Source organism: Mesocricetus auratus, unplaced genomic scaffold (assembly GCF_017639785.1).
Source record: "Mesocricetus auratus isolate SY011 unplaced genomic scaffold, BCM_Maur_2.0 Super-Scaffold_100015, whole genome shotgun sequence".
Classification (NCBI taxonomy): Eukaryota; Metazoa; Chordata; class Mammalia; order Rodentia; family Cricetidae; genus Mesocricetus; species Mesocricetus auratus.
Genome location: NW_024429198.1, coordinates 63,369,653 through 63,389,777, shown reverse-complemented (window position 1 = coordinate 63,389,777; position 20,125 = coordinate 63,369,653). Strand labels below are relative to the sequence as shown.

General features: G+C 49.0%; 1 long non-coding RNA gene across 1 annotated transcript; it reads left to right on the top strand.

Moving 5' to 3' along the window:
* The first annotated feature begins 343 nt into the window (after nucleotides 1-343).
* LOC121144388 lies at nucleotides 344-12,536 on the top strand. The gene is made up of 2 exons (XR_005881746.1): nucleotides 344-1,002; nucleotides 11,011-12,536. It is a non-coding gene; the product is annotated as an uncharacterized LOC121144388 (long non-coding RNA).
* The last annotated feature ends 7,589 nt before the right edge of the window (nucleotides 12,537-20,125 follow it).

The following is a 20,125-nucleotide window of genomic DNA, read 5'->3' as shown; positions in this document are numbered from 1 at the left end:
CTGGTGAAATTCACAGCAGTATTCAGACATCAAAGCAAAGCCCCCCCCCAAAACCACTTGGGTACCAGCAGGCCAAAAATCAGTGCTGCCTGAAAGGAGTTCATCCTCAGTGCCTCCACACCTCCCTCCCTCCATCCTTTTCACCCCAGAAATTGGTGCAGGGCAGGAGCAGCCGGTTCCTGTCTGGGGCTCTTGTCCTCCTCATTCTAGAACCCCCTCCCCCCCAGCCCGGCTAACGCTGCAGCTCAAGCGTCTGGATTCTGCCCTGGCACTGTCGGCTCAGCCTCGGGGACTGAGTAAAAGGATGCACAGTCAGCACTTCCCCTTCCCCATGTGACAGATGGAGCAGGCCGATCCTGGGAGCCGTGGGACGCAAAGAGACAAAGGGGAGAAGGGTTTTCCAGGAGGGCCGCTGGTTAGGCAGAAGGTGGGCTTGAGTGGACAGCTTTTGTTTCGGGAGAGGGGAGCTCCCTGGTCCCAGGGCGCCCCTTTTCAGAATCTCAGTCAAAGGCTCTTTTGTCCTCCTCTGCTCCTCGCGCTGAAGGGCCAGGTGCAGACTCTGTTCCCAAGGGAACCGGAGCTTGGTGCCCGTGGAGGTTGGCAGCCCTGGATGCTGAGCCTGGCTGCCTGCTATGGCCTCAAACCCTGGACCACATCAGAGGGAGAGAGAAACAGGCAGGTGAGGGACCGAGAGCAGGGGGTTTGGGGGAGCTGAGGTTCTACCCGCCTGGACCTCAGCGGTGATCCTCACAGCCTGCTCTCCCTTGTCTCCATGCCCGCGGTCCTTTTCCCGGCTGAGCCCTGCACACCACACACAACCAGTGCTTCCAAGTCCTTCCCTGTTTGACCCTCCAGGTGTAAACATTTCCGTAACAAATCACACAGCGTGGTGTTCTAGGTAGTGAAACGAGGGGTCAGGGTGTATCAGAGCCATCTGTGGGTTCGAACCCTAGAGCACGGGAAAGAACCGGCATCCCTGTTTGCTGAGATGCTTCTCCGGAGGTAAGTTATGAACATTAAGCATCTTTTGTCCGTAGGTTGGCTTCTGTTGCACATGTGTAGTGAAATACTGGAAAGCCTTTCCTGGGCAGAGAAATGCAGCCTCAGTTCAGGCCTAAGATTTGTACTGGGTGCTGACGGGGAGATATTCTTCTGTATATGTTTCTCTTATTGGTTGATGAATAAAACACTGAGTGGCCAGTAGAAGCGGGAAGATAGGCAGGTCTAGGAGGTGAGGAGAATGCTGGGTAGAAGCAGGAGAGAGAAGCTTCTAGGAGGAGAAGCCATGTAGAGACCGGGAGGATAGGATGTGCCAGTGTTCTCTGGTAAGATGAGGCCATGTAGAAATACATAGATTAGCAGCTTTGGGTTAATAATTAAGACAGAGCTAGCCAATAAGAAGCCCTAGCTGTCGGCCACCAGTTTGTGTGTTTATTTGGGGCAAAGCAGCTGTGGGACCAGGTGGGACAGAATCCTTCCTCTTCAGGGAGCCTTTGCTTGGCTCTCAGAGTAAACTTCTCCACAAAGATCTCCACCTTCTCCCACAAGCTTCTTTTTCATGCCTACCTTTCTCGGTGAACTGCAATGTCCTCCGTATAACTGACGCATTGAGTTAGTCAGATTCCCTGGTAGGTTGACAGATAGGGAGTGAGCCTTGACTAGGTAATGAAGATGTCCAGCTTCCAGCTCCTTCCTCCACTCGGGACCTGAGACAAACGCCTGGCATCTTTTGTTTTGTTTTGTTTTGTTTTTGAGACAGGGTTTCTCTGTGGCTTTGGAGGCTGTCCTGGAACTCGCTCTGTAGACCAGGCTGGTCTCCAACTCATGGAGATCTGCCTGCCTCTGTAAAGACATTCCACACCACCACACAGTGGTTTTTTTTGTTTGTTTGTTTTTGTCTTTTTTGTTTGTTTGTTTGTTTTCTAAAACAGTTTTTCTGTATAGCTCTGGCTGTCCTGACACTTAGTCTGTAGGACCAGGCTGGCCTCAAACTCAGAAATCTGCCTGCCTCTGAGTGGTGGGATTAATCCTGGCATCTTAAAGGCCTTGTGGGTTTTTATTTCTGCCAGCATTCCTCAGGAACTTGTGAAGCCAGTAATTTACCAAAAGGGGCCATTTCCCTTATCACTGGCAGAAAGGACAAAAGGCTATTAGCCTCCATCTCTCCATATCTCCCTCCTTTTCTCCCCCCCCCTCTCTCTCCATCTCTCTCCCCCCCTCCTCTTTCTCCATCTCTCTTCTCTGCTCCTGCTTCTTGGGTCCAGTCTATTTCCTTCTCTCCCTGCTCTGGACTCCTCCGGATGCCCCTAGCTGCTCTCTCACGTCTACAATAAAAACCGTCCCCTTAGCCATGCCATGGAGCAGTCTTCATGTTGCCCGTTTATACCCCCTCCTCCTCTCTCTTCTCCTAAGAGGTGACAGGCTGGCCACATCTGCACACTCCCAAAGCCGTCACGTGCCCTGCCCTCCTGCCAGCCCTTTATTTCAAGACTCCTACTGCTTGGAGATTTCTACTGAGGTGAGAAGGACAGCTTCAAATGGTACAGATAGACCCCAAAACACTTTCAGTAGCACCTCATCCCCAAATCCTGCCTCTCCCTCTCCAAGGCAAATACTGGCTATTGTTAGGGCCTAGGAATGCAGAGGTTTTGTTAATGTTTATATGTATTTTAAGATATTAAGATGGCTATATGAAATGCATAATTTCTTGATATGGCTATCCTATATAAAGCAGTGCATTTCTGAATTTTACCAACATCTTGAAGAGACCCAGAACTGAGTAGTGCTCCAGGCTGAGCCAGTAGGAGTCGTGGTTGAGACTTCTTCAGTCATTGATGCTCTCACAGCTGGTGAGTCCAGCACCTGGCAGGACTCACTTGCAGCTATGTCTTTGTGAGTAATAGGAACTGGGCCTCATTTTACAATCTGATTCTTGTATGCCCTACATTTTAAAGATTCTTTATCATCTCTGGCTCACAGAGAGCATTCCTTGTGCTTCCCTGGATCGTCTTGGATTTTCACAATCACTTCTGTCGCTTCTATTATATGATATCACGAACATGGCCTTTGTAATTATCTATTTACTTATATGTCTCTGGACTTGACTCTTTACAGACAATTACTAATTATCTGTCTGCCTGGCATTTGGTAGTCACTCATAAATGTTTATTGCATAACTAACTAAATAAAAAAATCGGCCTTACATTCACCTCCTCTAATGGTCGGAGAAGCTCTAGCAAGGTTTTTGTACAACCTTGTGATAGATCATCAAGCAGCTTCCTAATTAAGTTACTTCCCCTTCAAAATCCCATGAAAGAAGTATATTATTCTTGCACTGACTCTGTCCTGGGCCAGGGTACTTTCTTGGACAAGTATAGGAGGAGTATACAAATTGTGGGTGGAGGTTGCTTGCTTGGGGGACTGGCTTGCTGTCTTGAATGTCTGTCCTTCTCAAATAGGAGAACGGCCCATAGAAACAGTTGCTCAAGGAGGATCAGAGCACAATTGTCATCTTGGGATCCATCCAAACTATGTAAGCTGGGTTTTCACGACTCTTCAGGGATCTGGGTGAGAAGATGGTTACTGTTGCCTGCCATTGAGATGCAGAAGTGGGTTTGTGTCACAGTATTCTTGTGGATAGTGGTCACCGGAGATACACCCACATCAGAACCACTTGGGTTACTTGTTGTGAATGAAGTGCCAGAGCCTACCCTGGGCTTTCAGCTCTGGGCTACAGACATTTACATTAAAGGCGTGGAAAATTCAGAAACTTAAGGACTTCTTAGACAGGTTTATAAATGTGGCATTGTTCAAAAAAGAAAAAAGACATCCTTCCATGCACGTGGCCACCTCATGGCTGCTTGCTTAAACCGGAATAAATTAAAATAAACCATCCCATGCAACATCAGTGGCAACATGGTATTAACTTACTAAACAGGCGTTTGGTATGTAATTGTTAAGTGCTAGAAATTTCTGGAAGGCATTGGGGGAAAAAAAGTGCCTAAAGTAGTCTCCTTACCCAAAGAACCTCCAAGCCTACTTTGCTGTGTTCCTTCTGCGCGTGGAGGTTAGTATTTGGGAGTTTGAAAGAAAAGGAGGTAGCCAGGTGTGGTGGCGCACACCTTTAATCCCAGCCCTTGGGACGCAGAGGCAGGGACGTCTCTGAGTTTGAGGCCAGAGAGTTTCAGGACAGCCAAGGCTACACGGAGGAACTCTGTCTTGAAAAGCACAAAAATAAAAAAGAAAGTGATTTGGGCTCTTTGTTTTGTTTGAGATAAGTAGCCGGCTGACCTCAAACTGACGGTGATCCTTTGGCCTCAGCCTCCTGAGTGATGAGACTATGTGTGTGAGCCACCTCTCCTTGGGACCTGCCCAACTTCCTGGTTCTTGGAAAGGTAGACAGCAAAACAAAATCATTCTGCCCCCAGTCCTGCATTACTTCAGCTGCTTTACCTCACCGTCTTCTGGAGAGTGCTAGGCCTTGCCAGGACATGTGCCGGCTCAGCTGCTGAACAAGAGGCCAGGTCCCTGAACTTGGGTCTAGGCCCTGCTGTAATGGGATCCTGGTATAATTACCCTTCAGATCATGAAATCCATGTCATAGGAAAGCAACTCTTCAGTAGCAGACAAAAGTCAAAAGACTGAAATCTTCAGGGAGCTTCGCTCTGTGATTAATACACAGCAGAAGAAATCACTGATCTCTGGTATTTGTGCCTCTGAAGTTCATTGACTAATTGAGGGAATGAGTTACTGAGGTAACCCTTGGCCACTGACTCGGGCACATGATATACTTATTTCTCTCTCAGTGGTATAATGTTGCATGATTTTAGTAAGTTGTCCTGTGACCTTTTTTTCCCATTATTTATCCAAACTAGGGTTTTGCCCTATGGCTTAACTTCTAAAAAAGATGAGTAGACCCATATAATGAGTCCTTATCATCTTTATGCATAGTTCCCAATGGCTTCAATTGTTGCAAACTCAAGCATTTGTGGAACAAGATTCGTGTTGTCTGATGTCATTGTCTGCCTGGGGTGCCTTAAAATGATATTTAACAGCTGTTAAATACAAGCACAGAGGCAGGGAAGGTGTGGATTGGCTTCTTTGTAGTGTTGTCAGTTGATTGACTACACAGATTGGCATCTCGGAACGTTTTCATGACAGAGGAGTCTTCTAATGGAACACGAGAGAGAACTACCAGCAGTGACCCACATGACATGGTTTAGGGAGCTGGCATCCTTGTTCCTGAATTGTGTTCTAGAATCGTAACCACCACAGCCTTTTGTCCTCTGAGTCAGGCATGATTACTGTTGTCTGTGATGGTTAATTGTATGTGTAAACGTGCCTGGACGTCCATGGGGGTGTTTCAGGGACTGAGAGCAGCTAATGGCGTCTCCCAGGTAACCGGGCATCCAGTCCACGACTAGAAATGGTGGAGGAAGAGTAGATTGGTTCTCTTCGCCCAAGTGGAGACGTCTGTCTCCCCCTGGCCTTGCGCATTGGTCTCCTGCTTCGCAGGCATCCGGACCGAGGCTCGAATGAGCGTGTCCCTCATTCTCGGGTCTTCATGCTCAGGCTGAATTACACCCCGGCTTTCCTGCTTCTCCAGCGTGCACACAGCACGTCGTGGGGTGTCTCACTCCACATAAGTGCATGAGTCAGTTCCTGTAGGACATTTCTTTGTGTGTGCATCTCTGTCTAGCCTATGGGTTTTATTTCTCTGGAAAATGCGAAGTAATCTAGTTCAAGAGTGGTTCTAAAGGAAGAGAATTTAAAGGATATGTTTTCTGGGTCAGTTCTGGGGTTTCTGGAACTGCTTTTGGAGTCTGGCTACTGTTAAAGATGGCAGCCACTGCATTTCCAGCAGTAAAGGCAACCGAGACAGTTCACGGCATGAACTGTATATAAAGATATGCAAAATGTCTCCATTGGACTTATATAGCCAATCACCTATAAGAAGTAGGAAATGGATGTGTGTGAATATGATCAAAGTACATTTTACGTGTGTGCATGAAAGCATCGTAATACATATTAGAGATTCATTTCACCTATTTGTACGTGTATATATGTCTGTGTGAGTATTTGTACATATACCTGTGTGTCTATGTGTAAGTACCAGAAGAGGCATCAGATCCCACAGAGCTAGAGTTTAGGGAGCCTGTGGGATATCTGGCTTGCTATGTGGGTGCTGGGGTCTAAACTCTGATCTCATGATTATGCAGCAAGCACTCTTTTTTCTTTCTTTCTTTCTTTTTTTTTTAAATGAGACAGGGTTTCTCTGTATTGTTTTGGAGGTTGTCAGTCCAGCCTGGCCTCGAACTCACAGAGATCCGCCTGCCTCTGCCTCCTGAGTGCTGGGATTAAAGGCGTGGGCCACCAACGCCCGGATTCTATTTTCTTTTTATTTATTTTTGAGACAGGGTCTCACTCTGCAGCTCTGGTCATCCTGGAACTTTCTATGTAGACCAGGCTGGCCTTAAACTCACAGAGTTCTGCTTTGTCCCTGCCTCCCAGGTGCTAGGATCAGTGTGTGCCGTCACATCTGGCTTCAGCCAGCACTCTTTGCTGCTGAGCCGTCTCTCCAATGTCTGTCATAATATATCTTCAAAAGAAGCAAGGAACTTTGTGACTTATAAACAATTTTGTACTATAAATATAGTGGCATTGATCGGTTGCCCTATAATCATTGAACAAAAAAAGAAAAAAAAGGAAAGAACAAAGAAAAAGAAAAGGATGGCCTCAGGGGTCAAATCTCTAACTCAGTCATTGCATGAATAGCACAAGAACACCTAGGTGCACTAGAGAGAGCTCCCTGAAAGACACCCTTATCTCTGTAGGCACAGGGCTTAAACTGCTGAAAATCAAACGCAAAATGCCATCCTGAGTTACGGCACAAGCCACCTCCCAGCTTTGTAGACTGTCTCCTTCCAAATGAGGGCACTGAGTGAGGCCAACTGTCTACTTCCAGATGAGGGCACTGAGTGAGATAGAAGATCCGTCAAGTCGACGTGGCGACATGTGTGAAGACTCTAGTGAACCTGGAATAGTGAGCCCTTAAATTCTGATGCGTCTTCTTTGCTGGAGGAAGAGGTTTCTCCAAGCTCGAGACGATGGCCTCCCCACCTACGGTGGTATTAGCTTTTCCGTCTCATCCGAGGACGTTAGCCCTCGTGAAGAAGCTGTAACAGCATCTGCAGCTCTTGCCGTGGTGAGCGGTGCAAATTCTCCTTGGGCCCCCTTTCTGCTTTTGGCCTCCATGTCAAGCTCAAGCCCCAGCACATCCCTAAGGTGAGGTACAAAATCCAGACCCATTAGGGAACACGCTGTGCTCCAAAAGGACCACTTGAGCTTTATATAAACAAGTATTTTGGGAACATATACAGGAATGGATATTGAAGGTGTTGGATAATGGCTGAAGTAATATAAAATCAGACAAGTATGAATTTTTTCATACATTTAAACTTTTATTTTTATTTTATGTGCATTGGTATTTTGCCCACATGTGCATTGTTGTGAGGGTGTCAGGTCTTGGAGTGACAGATGGTTGTGAGCTGCCATGTGGGTGCTGGGAACTGAACCTGGGTCCTCTGGAAGAGCAATCAGTGCTCTTAAACCACTAAGCCATCTCTCCAGCCCCCAGTAAGAATTTTTGGTGGGAGTGTACTATGTAAAGATTTTTCATTTTAGTGCTGCAACTTGAAGAGTCAGAAAAGGGCTCTTCTTGGCTAGGTGGCTAAAATATGGTACAAAAAAATGGCTGACAACTAGCAAATTGAAACTCCCTGACCTCTCTTGGTTTAACATAGAAGAGGAGATTCCAAATCTTCAGGAAAATGGATTGCTACAGTAGCTTTGCATTTACAAGCTCCTTGCCCGTCTTTGCAGAAACCACGCAGCAGCCCCTGTGGTCACTCGGTCTCAGCTCTGGCCAAGCCCACTGTGTTCTTTAACATTGTAGTCAATGGTGAACCCTTTGGCTGCATCTCCTTTGAGCTGTTTGTAGACAAGATTCCAAAGTCAGCAGAGAACTTCTGAGCTTGGGGCTCCGGGAGGAAAGCATTTGAGTATAAGGGTCCCCGCTTTCATGGAATTAATTCCAAGATTCACGCGTCAGGGCGGCGACTTCACGTGCCACAACGGCCCGGGCGGCGAGTGAGGCAGAAATATGAGGCTGAGGACTTGGTCCTGAAGTGCACGGGTCCCCGCTCTCTTGCCCGTGGTAAATGCTGAAACAAACACAAATGATTCCCCGCTTTTCACCTGCGCCACAGAGACTGAGTGGTGGGATGCCAGCATGTGGCCTTTGGGAAGGTGAAAGACAGCCTGAACGTTGTGGAAGTCATGGAGTACTTTGGTCCAGGAATGGCAAGACCATCAGAAGAGCACCATGGCCGGCTTGGACAGCTCTGACGCTTTCCACTGGTTTGTGAGCATCTTAAACCACCAGCCCGCTCCCTCTGCAGCTCAGGAGGCCTCCCTCCTTGCGGCATTCAGAAATTATTGTGCTCTCACAGGAGTTCCCGGGGTTTGTATCTTCCCCTTTAAATCTAGATGGATTTCACAGTAAAGTTTAGGACCACAAACTAAAAACTAAATAAGAAACCAGGCAATGGCGGTGCACACCTTTAATCCCAGCACTCAGGAGGCAGAGGCAGACAGATCTCTGTGAGTTTGAGGCCAGCCTGGTCTACAGAGGGAGTTCCAGGACAGCCAGGGCTACACAGAGAAAAAAAAGTAACAAAACAAACACAAAAACCAACCAAAAACAATTAAATGAACTACTCAGTTGTATGTGAACCAATACAATGTGGAGTCAAGTATTTTTATTAACAGGAGAAAGCACTTACACACAAGCTGGGAGATCAGAAGCGTGGCAGGCTTCCGAGAGAGCGAGGTTTTCCTTTTCCTTTCCTTAAATATCCTGTGCCCATCTCTCTGTCCCCGCCCCTTTGGGCATGGACAGTATGGTGGGCTCACCCCTACACTCAGTCACACCGGGGGCATCTAGAAGTATACCCTTCATCAACGGTTTGGGAAAGAAGTTTGTGCAGGGGGCCCCCACCAGATCTTGTGGTGGAAACTGAAGTAAAAACCAAACAGTGATGAATGGTAGAGGCCAGGTGGCCATGCTAACTGATCAAGGCAGACTGAGGATAGTGATTGCAATGTATAGTAGAGTCAAAACAGCAATCGGAATGATCCAACTTTCATAGACCTTGGCAATGGCCATGTGGGGCTCCTAGAAACAAACCAGATAGGAATCCTCATAAATTCTTATTTGATCTGAATAAGCAGAGAAATTTGAAGTCATTTGGGAATGATGACACCCATAATCTCATATGTGGATGTATGAGTTCAAGGTCAACCTGGCTTCATAGACAGAACAACTCTCTCTCTCTCTCTCTCTCTCTCTCTCTCTCTCACAGACACACACACACACACACACACACACACACACACAAAACAGAGAAATATTCTAGGTCAAGAAAATAAAATTTCAGCTAGAATCATAAAAATAGAGCCACGAACTCTTAATTCCCAAACATGAGCCTCCTTACAGTTACAAAACACTCTGAATAAAGGGGAGGTCAAGTCCCTTGGAGGGAGGATGCCATCACACTGAAACACAGACGTGAGGGATATTTTCCCAGTCACTAGGGTAACTGCACTCAGCATATCTTCAAGGACTGCTAGACACTGGGACCCCAGAGTGGTTCCAGGCCACGCCAATGTCACTGTCCTCCAGTTACAACAGAGGCGTATTCAGGGCGGCAGGTGGTGGTTGGAATTTTGTCTCAAGTCTCTTCCACGGTGGGTCTAGTGGGTCCCCGAGTGCACTCTGCAGTTACTTCCCAGCTCCCAGAATGCTTAGTTAGAATGGGAAATAAATAAACACTGGCAGCTTCCCCACACTGGTTCCCCCAGCTGCAGAGCTAAGCGGAAGCCATCATTAGAATGACTTTCTTCTCGGGGAAACAGTAACCAGACACGGTGCTGCATCCCCCAGAGAGAGGGGAATAAAAACAAAACAAACAGCTCCAAAACTCAGGGCTTGGGAGGCAGAGGCGTCGAGTCCCCCCACACACTCCTGCAGGTCTCCTGCTGGGCCCTGGGGAAGGTGGGTGGGCTCGGAGAGTGTGCACACACGTTTGTGAGCTTAACCAAGTGGTGACTGTAGCTGCAAGGGCTATTCCAGGTGTGGCGGTTTCATTGCCTAGGCCAATTAGCACATCTGCAGATACGAGGTATGCAGTTACTGGTCTGAAAAAGACGCTTTTCCCTCTTCCTCTGTCACAAGAGCCACCAGAAGCCATCTGCTCTCTCTGACACGGACAGCAGCACACTCTGACTGCCCTGTCTCAGGAATGCAGTAATTTCTTCAGCCCCCTGGGGTAGCATAGGCCACGGGCATTTTGACAGGCTGTCTCTTAGTCAAGAACACACCGGCCCCTCCACTGATGACATTGGGTTAATTGGACCTTATAAGCAAGACATACTCAACTGCTTCAGAGTTATTGGTAAAAACATTTGTGCGTTGAAGTCTGGGAAAGAAATTTGGCTAAAAACTTAGTGGTCGCCGGGCGTTGGTGGCACACGCCTTTAATCCCAGCACTCCGGAGGCAGAGGCAGGTGGATCTCTGTGAGTTCGAGGCCAGGCTGGACCAACAGCCTCCAAAACAGAGAAACCCTGTCTCGTAAAACAAAAAAACAAAAACAAAAAAAAACAAAAAACAAACAAACTTAGTGGTCTTCTACCTCAGGAAACTTTTTAGGGGTTCAGTGGCGTGTTGAGCTGTCCTACTGTGCAGGTCAAATTGTTGCACCTGGCCTCTCCTGTGTCTAAGAAATGCCTCCTGCGTCTTTTGGCATTTTATAGGTAGCTGAGCCCTCATGGGGGTCCATTTACCAAGTGAGCCAAAAGCTACCGCTTTTGTGTGTCCCCCAAACAAGAGCAGACTCGACACCTCATCTAGGCTGCTGAGTAAAAGGCTCTGGCACGTGGGTTTTTATCAGATGCTGATCCGCCGGTGCCTGAAGAGTTGCGGGAGGATGAAGGATGGACTATCGTGAGAGCCTCTGGATTCTGAAGCAGGATCATGCCCATCATATGCATAGGAATAATTACCCAGGAAGAGACTGTGTGCTGACAGTGGGTCACCATTGCCAACAGCTTGAGCTGACCACTGTGAACCAGCTCTGTCTGACTCACCAAGGTAAAACTGGGCACACATCATCAAATGGAAACACACACACACACACACACACACACACAGTCATTTCAGAGGAACTGACAGAGAAGGAGAAGACTCGGGCCTTGTTTGTAGGTACACGATGTGTACCATCAGAAACCAGGCAGCTGCAGCTTCTTGCTGGGACTACAGAATGTTCAAGACCATGGTGTCAACAATGGCTTAGTTTCTAGTTAGTTCCTTCTGTATTAAAACATGAAGGGTACCGTGTGGTAAAATATTTCACCTCTCTAATTGGCGGTGTGAACCTGGCGGGGGGGGGAGCAGGGTCTAAAAATAAGGCTGGCTAAAGTCTCAGGCAATAGCCGACTTTATTCAGAATATCAGACGATGTATACTCCGAGGGTTAAGAAGTCACCTGAGTTAAGTGTGCAGTCACAAGGACAGGACGCATGTGACAGAAGCACGTCTCTCCGCAGAGGCGCATGGACAGCAGCAGCAGCTGAAGTAAACTCACTTCCGTCCCCTACACCTGGGAGAGACAGGAAAGCACATTCCAAGAGCAACGCATGCTATGAGGAAACAGAGGTCACGAGACTCTGGTCTGGTTTACTGGAGTTTGCTCACACTCAGAATTCCTCTTGCAGGACTCCATTCTTGGACTGTGTTAAGACAGCAAGACATCGTAAACAAGCCAGAGAGAGCCCACCGCAACAGAACTGCTGCCATAGCAACTCATTAACCTATGAACCCCCTCAACATTCATGACCCAGTCGATCTCAAGGGTTCTACTCCCCAACTCTCCTGCACATGAACTTTAGGGGCACAGGTTCAAATCACAGCACCTCCCATAACCCCTATTTACCCCCATTGGGTTCCTTTGGTACCCTGAGGGCAGAAGTTTTGAGAGGCGGTAAAAAGACAATGTGTGAACCTTAGGATGAAGAGTTATCTCACAGCAGTGACTGAGGCAGAGCAAACTGTCAGTGTTTGGGAGAAAGACCAGCCCATGAGAATGTATGGAAATGCACAAAAGGCAATCTTCTGAAGAGGGTGTGTGGAAACTTACCTACATATAAGATTTAATTGGGAGGTTAAGAGAAAATAAAGAAAACAAATGTAGGGATGTACACTGTTTTGAAACCTTGAAGCTCACTCCCAATGACAAACCTCCAATAAGGCCACACCTCCTAGTCCTTCTCAAACAGTTCCATTCCCTGGAGTCAAATACACGAGCCTACGGAGCTCCGTCCTCATTAAAACCTCCTCAACGTGTTTTGGTAGACATGATGCATTAATAAACTTGATAATCTAAATTAATTTATGTATATTAAAGAATCAGCCATTTTTGCCCTTCCTCTGCTCCTCTCCATCTTTCCTGCTCCCTTGATGACTTGCTAAGGGCTGGGGGTGAGGGAGCAGAGGGGTTTCCCTGCTGTGGCTCTCAGGGGTTGCCCTGGAGCAGCTCCTGTCTAGGCTGATGGGGATGGGTGCTGGGGAAAAAGAAAACTTACAGGAATGAGGGAATCTCTTTTCCTTCCCAGAGGGTCCCCCACAAAGTACTGAAAATCAGAGGCTCCTTGTCCTGGCCTCTAGAGCAGTGGTTCTCAGCCTGTGGATCCTGACCCCTCTGGGGGCTGAATGACCCTTTCATGGGGTCACATAAAACCATTGGAAAACACGGATGTTTATATTATGGTCCATAACAGTAACAAAATCACATTTAACGAAGTAGAAGCAAAAATGATTTTATGGGGGCTGGAGAGATGGCTCAGTGGTTAAGAGAACTGGCTGCTCTTCCAGAGGACCCGGGTCCAATTCCCAGCACCCACATGGCGGCTCACAACGCTTGTAACTCCCAAGATCTGACACCTTCACACAAACATGCATGCACATAAAATAAAAGTAAATTATATAATAATAATAATGATAATTTTATGGTCGGGGGTCACCACAGCCTGAAGAACTATATCAAAGGGTTGCAGCATGGGGAAGGCTGAGAACCACTGCTCTAGTGAGAGTGGAGGTGAAAGCTTAGCTTGGCAAGACCGAGAGGGCAGAGACGGTTCTCTGGTTCTCTGCGTCTTCCGCAAAGCTTGGCAGCCAGGGCCGTGTCCAGTCTTGCCTAAGGCCGACACAGAAGTATCAAAAAGAGGTCCAGCCCATCAGGAGATACTTCCTGCTGGGAGGATGTAGCCCCGGGGCAGATGTCAGTGCAGTCCCCACAGAAGAGGCCAGAGGGAGCTCGGTTGCATCCGCGGATGCCAGCAGGGATAGATCCTGACAAGAAAGACATGGCAGAGGGTGCCAGCACGGACAGATGACAAGCAAGGACTGGATGTCCAGATGTTCCTCAGTTTCCTTTCAACTCCTCAGGGCAAAGCAGGAGGAAGAGAAAACCCGGAGTGGATCGGGTTTACCGGGAGCTGGCTTGTTTCCGGGTCTGCCATTGAGTAGGGCGGGGCCTCCTGTAGAAAGAGAATGAGCATGGACCCTGTGGCATGGTCCTGATGTCTGGGGGCTGAGGTGGGAACACCGAGAGTAGTCATTTGGGGTTTTGTAATGAGTCCCGGGGCAGTTCTAGACTGCAGAGACAGACCCTGCTCAAACAACTACTGAGCCAAACAAACAAACAAAAAAATCAGCATGGACAACACAGACTGTCACGTTTTTTTGTATACCTGAGTTATGAGGTCAGGAATCCTATGACTATTGCTCAGTAGAGCAGAAATGCTTCCTGCTCTGGGGAAGGGCGGAGAGCTCACTGTCCTGAAAGGGTTCTGTTAGGAAAATGTTGGAAAGCCAGGCAGTGGCAACGCATGCCTTTAACCCAGCACTCCAGAGGCAGAGAGGCAGGTGGATCTCTATGAATTAAACGCCATCCTGGTCTACAGAGCAAGTTCTGGGACAGCCAAGACCACACAGAGAAACCCTGTCTCAAAAACAAAAACAAAAACAGACAAACAAAACAAAGAGAAAAATGTTGGAAACAAACCTAGCTATGGCGATGTACGCTTGTAAAGGTTGAGGCAGAGGCTAGCAGATTTGAGGCTGGCCCAGGCACATGGTGAGTTCAGAGCTAACCTGGGCTATGCATAGCAAGATATCGACTAGCAAACAATTTTCAGACGGAAAAATGGTGCCTGGGGGCATTTCTCTTTGCCACGTGGAAGGGAACCTGGGTGCCGCTTCTCCTGACTGACAGGAAAACGTGACAGAGTGCTCATGTCACTGAGTCTCCTGTTCTACAAAGCTTGTCTCTCTGGACTTGATATCACGCTGATCTCCAGGGGGAAGCAGGCCCCTTCCTGCTCCTAATGGCCAGTAAGCTCTTCTTGCCCCTCTCTGATCAGCAATCTGGATACGCAGCTCAGCAGCTCAACAGTCTACGGGTTTAGGAGGGAGGGTGGATGCCCAAAACCTTGTCCCCAGGCACGCAGTCATTAAACTCGGGTCCTCAACCCTGGTTTCTCATTAGGATTTTCTGGGGTGCTTTTTTAAAATATGGAGTCCAGAACCCTCCATTTGAGAGTCTAGTTTATCTGAATTGGTTTGCAACCATTAGCTTCTAGAGAAGACAAAGCTGACTCATGTCAACTGGGATCCCACTGCTGAGCACACGGTTAGATTCGAGAGACTGTCTACTTTTTCAGCTAGTGCAGGGCCGCCTAGAATGAAGGCTGAGCTTCCCAGGGTCCTTTGCAATGAGACTGGCCACTTAGGTGAGAATTTAGGATGTATTTAGTATAATAAGCAGCAGAGAGCAGAGCTTTCTCCCAGGACAACAGGTCTTTAGGTTGCAGTCCAAGGCCAGAACAGCTGCTCCAAGATATCATCAATTCCCAGGCTCCTCCAGCACTTCTGCCGTGCCGTTCTGGGCACAGTGGCTTCTCCCCTCGTACTACGTGACACGTGGAAGCCTCGGATCCAAGCATCAGATTCTCCATTAACACAGGAAGGAGAGCTGAGGAGCAGCTCCTGGTTTTTTGTCCCTTTCGAAAAGCGAAAGCTTCCACTGAATCTCCCTAGCAGACTTCCACACGTCTCACCGGAAGAACATCCGTCCACCTAGGGCCGCCCCAGCTGCAAGAGAGGCCGCAAATGAATGTCCAAACTTTTCTAGTTTCTGCACTGGATTGGGGTAAGATAAATAGGGATGGGAAAGATGTTTGGCCTGCCACCCAGCAATATCTATCTTGTTCGCCTGGTTACGTCTGATCAGCCACTGTTCCTGTACATTACATTTTGTGGAGTCACTTTTAAAAAAATAAGTTTTTATTTAAGTTAAAAACAATCTTATTTTACATACTAATCCCAGTTCCCTCTCCCTCCTGTCCTCCCATGCTCCTTACCAACCCCCTCATCCCACCCCTCAGGGAAGGTGAGGCCTCCCATGAGGGATCCTCAAAGTCTGTCTCATCATTTGGGGGAGGGCCTAGGTCCTCCTCCGTATATCTAGGCTGCAATAGTATCCCTCCACAGGGAATGGGTTCCACAAGTCCATTCATGCACTAGGGATAAACACTGGTTCCACTGCCAGAGGCCCCGTACACTGCCCAGTGCTCCTAGCTGATACCCACGTTCAGGGAGCCTGGTTACCCAGCTGTCAGACTGGGGTCCATGAGCTCCCCTTGCTCAGGTCAGCTGTGGGATTCCCCAGCCTGGTCTTGAACCCTTTGCTCATCACTCCTTGCGGAGGTCACTTTTTAATCTCCTTGACCAGGGCGGTCTCTATTTGCAACTTATGTCTTCTGAAGTCTGTGAGAGCGCACTCGGTTTTCCTACAGAGGACCCTGCAGGTAAACAGGATGCCGCCCGGCCGGCAGCTCACGAGAGGTGTGGCGCATCCACAGTAAGTAAATGAGGCGCTGGCAGAACACAGTACGGCGTGTCAACAGAATTCTGAATAAATTAGAAGCGTGCAGGACAGAGGTAGAATTCTTAGGGCGTGCTAACTGCAGAGAGCAGCGGGCTGCAGGGCACGCTGAGGACGCGCAGAATAAGCCGTACGATGTGACAAACAGGGAGGGCCGAGTGTGTCCCCACTGGGGCTGACAGTTGTGCCAATCCCTAAATCAGCCATCCCTCGGGGACAGCCAGCGTGAACGTGGTTCCCGTGTGGTCCTATGCGAGCTCCACCCAAGAGGCGCAGATGAAATTTGTACCCGCTTGGAAAGCTCCGGCTGCGGGCGAGCGTCACACGGAAAGACCTTAGGCGCGTCCGGTCTGCATGGTTTGGTCCTTGCAACCGTAATGTCAGCAGGGAAGGATACAGAGGGAAGGCCAGGGAGTGAGGAGGAGAATGGGGAGAGAGGCAGGGTATGTGTTGGCACCCTAGCTAACACACCCCATTTCTTTCCGTTATTCCTCGCTGAACGTTTCAGAACGATCCAGTCACCCATGTGTCTAAGCTGCTCTGCGTTTCCCTTTCAGGAGCACGCTTCTGTTTCTGGGGCACCGGTTCCTCTGTTTGTCTCCTTCAGCGTGCCGTCCCTATGCCTGCAGCAGAGAGATCTTCGCAGCTGTAGATCCTCTAAGTGTTACCCTGTTTCAGACCTTTTCCTCGTCTTACCGTGGGTATCCGGGAGCACCAACGCTCTGGGCTCTCGGAGAACCACACTTGGAGATGCAGATAAGCATGCAGAAGTGCACTGGGAGCACTCTCGGGGGGGGGACAGAAATGCACTGGGGAGCACTCTCAGGGGACACAGAAATGCACTGGGGAGCACTCTCAGAGGGACAGAAATGCACTGGGGAGCACTCTCAGGGGGGACAGAAATGCACTGGGGAGCACTCTCAGAGGGACAGAAATGCACTGGGAGCACTCTCGGGGGGGACAGAAATGCACTGGGGAGCACTCTCAGGGGGACACAGAAATGCACTGGGGAGCACTCTCAGGGGGACAGAAATGCACTGGGGAGCACTCTCAGGGGGACAGAAATGCACTGGGGAGCACTCTCAGGGGGACACAGAAATGCACTGGGGAGCACTCTCAGGGGGACACAGAAATGCACTTGGGGTTTACCCTCTGAAGCCTTTATGCTCCCCAGCCCTCCGATGTGGGCCAGCTGTTGATTGTAAGTTGTCCCTCGGTGTGACATTGTTGTCCCTCTCTGCAGCTGAGCACAATCCCTAGATAGCAGCCACTCTAATCTGTGTCCCTCTGCCCTGATCCGAGTGGCACCGTGAAGTCCTTCAAGGCTTTCCCTGGCCTCTTGCCATTTTCCCCGTGTTACTTCTTGCTTTTCTTTTGTCAAGGGTCAGTTGCCACTGTCCACACATCTCAGCCACCTCCTCCTCCCCGACTGGTGCACGCGTTTCCCCTTCTCCAACAGCGCCTCTGCCCGTTGCTTCTTCACGCCGGCTGTACCCACAGCTTCTCGGATCAGTTCCGCCCCCGTCCCTCCCGCCTGGCCCGCTCTGAGCTGCTGGGCTGGGTCATGGGGAGATAATGAAAGCTGGGACAGGAGGGCGTCAAGCGATGTCTTCTCTCCGGGCTCTTTCTTTGTCTTCCACCATTCGCTGCCACCCCAAAGCCAGCAATGAGAAACCTGGAATCATATTCTTTTTTATATATACTTTTTTATTAATTTACTTTTCTACAGTTCCCCCTCCCTCCTCTCCTCCCCCTCCCCGATCCCTCCTCCTTCCATCTGTTCCACGGAGAGGGTGAGGCCTCCCCTAGGAAGTCTACTAAGTCTGTTCCATTATCTCGTTGAGGCATGAGGACCAAAGCACCTCTCCACCCCCCACACCTCCGTGTCTAGGCTGGGCAAGGCATCTCTCCATATAGAATGGGCTCCACTAAGTCAGTTTGTGCATTAGAGTTAGATCTTGGACCCACTGCCAGTGGCCTCATATATGGCCCCAGTCACACCACTGTCACCTATATTAAGGTAGTTTGGTCTTGTGCAGGTTCCCCATTTGTCAGACCTGAGTCAGTGATCTTTCACTATCTTGGGTCAGCTGACTCTGTGGGTTTCCCCATCATGGCCTTGACTCCTTTGTTAATACTATAGCTCCCCCCTCACTTCAATTGTACTCCAGGAGCTCGGCCCAGTGGTTAATTGTGGATTTCTGCATCTGCTTCCATCTGCTTCTGGAAGAGGGTTCAGGCTTCTCTGGGGCTGGATATCTTTGGCTTTATGTCTGGTATGCACTTTATGAGTGAGTACATGCTGCATTTGTCTTTCTGGAGAAACCTGGAATCATATTCGACTACCAGACTCCCGCTCTACAGTGCTAAGTTGTGCTTTGCCATCTTCACAGCAGGCTACGTTGGAAAACACACAGGGAACTTTCCGAAGATGCCCTGCAGCTGGGTTTGCTTTATGCTAGGGCAATTTTGCTGCCTGGCTGCTCTCTGCCGAAAGTACAGAGGGTGTGCTGAAATGTTGTCACTGCAAACAAAACCAGATCAGGCAGAAGCCCGCCTCTTGCACTGACAGATCCACCTTGCCTGTTGCTGGCAGTGGGAGTGTTTGACAGGCCCAGTGCTAGGCAGCAAAGGGTTTCAAAAATAACTTCTGAAAGCGGGGAATTCCTAACTCTGCAAAAGACATCAGAATCACCCAGCGCAGTACAGCTCATGGACAATTGAGGAAACTGAGGCCAGGTCAGGCTGGGTGACACAGATAATGAATGCAGCTTGACCTTGGCACCGAGGCTGATTTTTGTTCCCTTCCATTGTGTTCAAACTCATCGCTTCACCTTCATGTTTTTGTTTTGCCTTTGTGTACTCTGCAGGATGCTGTGTTATTCCCCAGACACAAGTAGCTCTATTCTCTTGCTGCACCTGGAACGGCCATCAGTCTCGTCAAGGGAAGGAACAGCTAGCAAGTTCACTAACTGGCCTGTTGTACTCATTTCTCTCCTCGAGGCTGACTATTTGTTTAATTAAGGCATTTTTTTCTTTGATCATAAACGCCATCCCATAAAATATCTGATGAATCTAGGACTTGAGAGATGGCTCAGCGGCTCAGCTCATATTTCTGTGGCAGAGGACTTGTCAGTTCCCAGGATCCTTGAAAAGTGGCCAACAAGCCCTGTAACTCCAGTCCCAAGGGAGCCAATATCCTGGGTCTCTGCAGACGGGCACCTGCACTCACATGCAGATATCCACACACAGACACCACATAATGAAAAGTAAAATAAGTATTCAGAAAGGCGATGGATCTCGACTGCGTCGTGAGGACCTAGCACAGGCGCGAAGTGCTTTCATCAGAACTTGCAGGTGGGGGAGCTGGCCTGGTGGGTGAAAACGCTTGCCACACAAGTGTGAGGGTCTGCGTCCAAGGCCCCAGAATCCACACTGGCGGCATCATGAGCCCCATAGCCCGGTGCTCCTGGAAACAGGAGAATCCCCTGGAAACAGCCAGCCTGCTGCATGCAGAGGAAGAACAGCAAAGAGACCCTGTCTCAAACAAAGTAGAACACAAGAACAGACACCCACGGTTGTCCCCTGATCTCTGCAAATGTGGCATGGCACGTGCACACCATGTGTGTACACACACCTACATGCATACCATACGTCGTGCATGGGCATGGATAAACTTGTGAGCACTATAGCAACTAATTGTCTTTGAGATATTTAAGGCTTGGATAGGGGCTGGATAAATGGCTTGGCTGCTCTTCCAGAGGACCCAGATTCAATTCTCAGCACCCACCTAGCAAACTCACAGCCATCTGTAGCTCTAGTCCCAGGGGGATCCAGTGCCCTCTTCTGACCTCCAGGGGATACTGCATGTATGCAGGGCACAGACACACATGTGGGCAAACACCCACACATGTTAAAAAAAAAAGATTTAAACAGACACATATTCATGGATCTAAAATTGTTCTCTGTGTATTAGTTCACGTGGCTGCCATCTGTATTGCCCCACGTTGGGCGCCATGTGTGGGAAGTTGAGGAACTGCCGTCAGAGCCAGCCCGGCAGCAC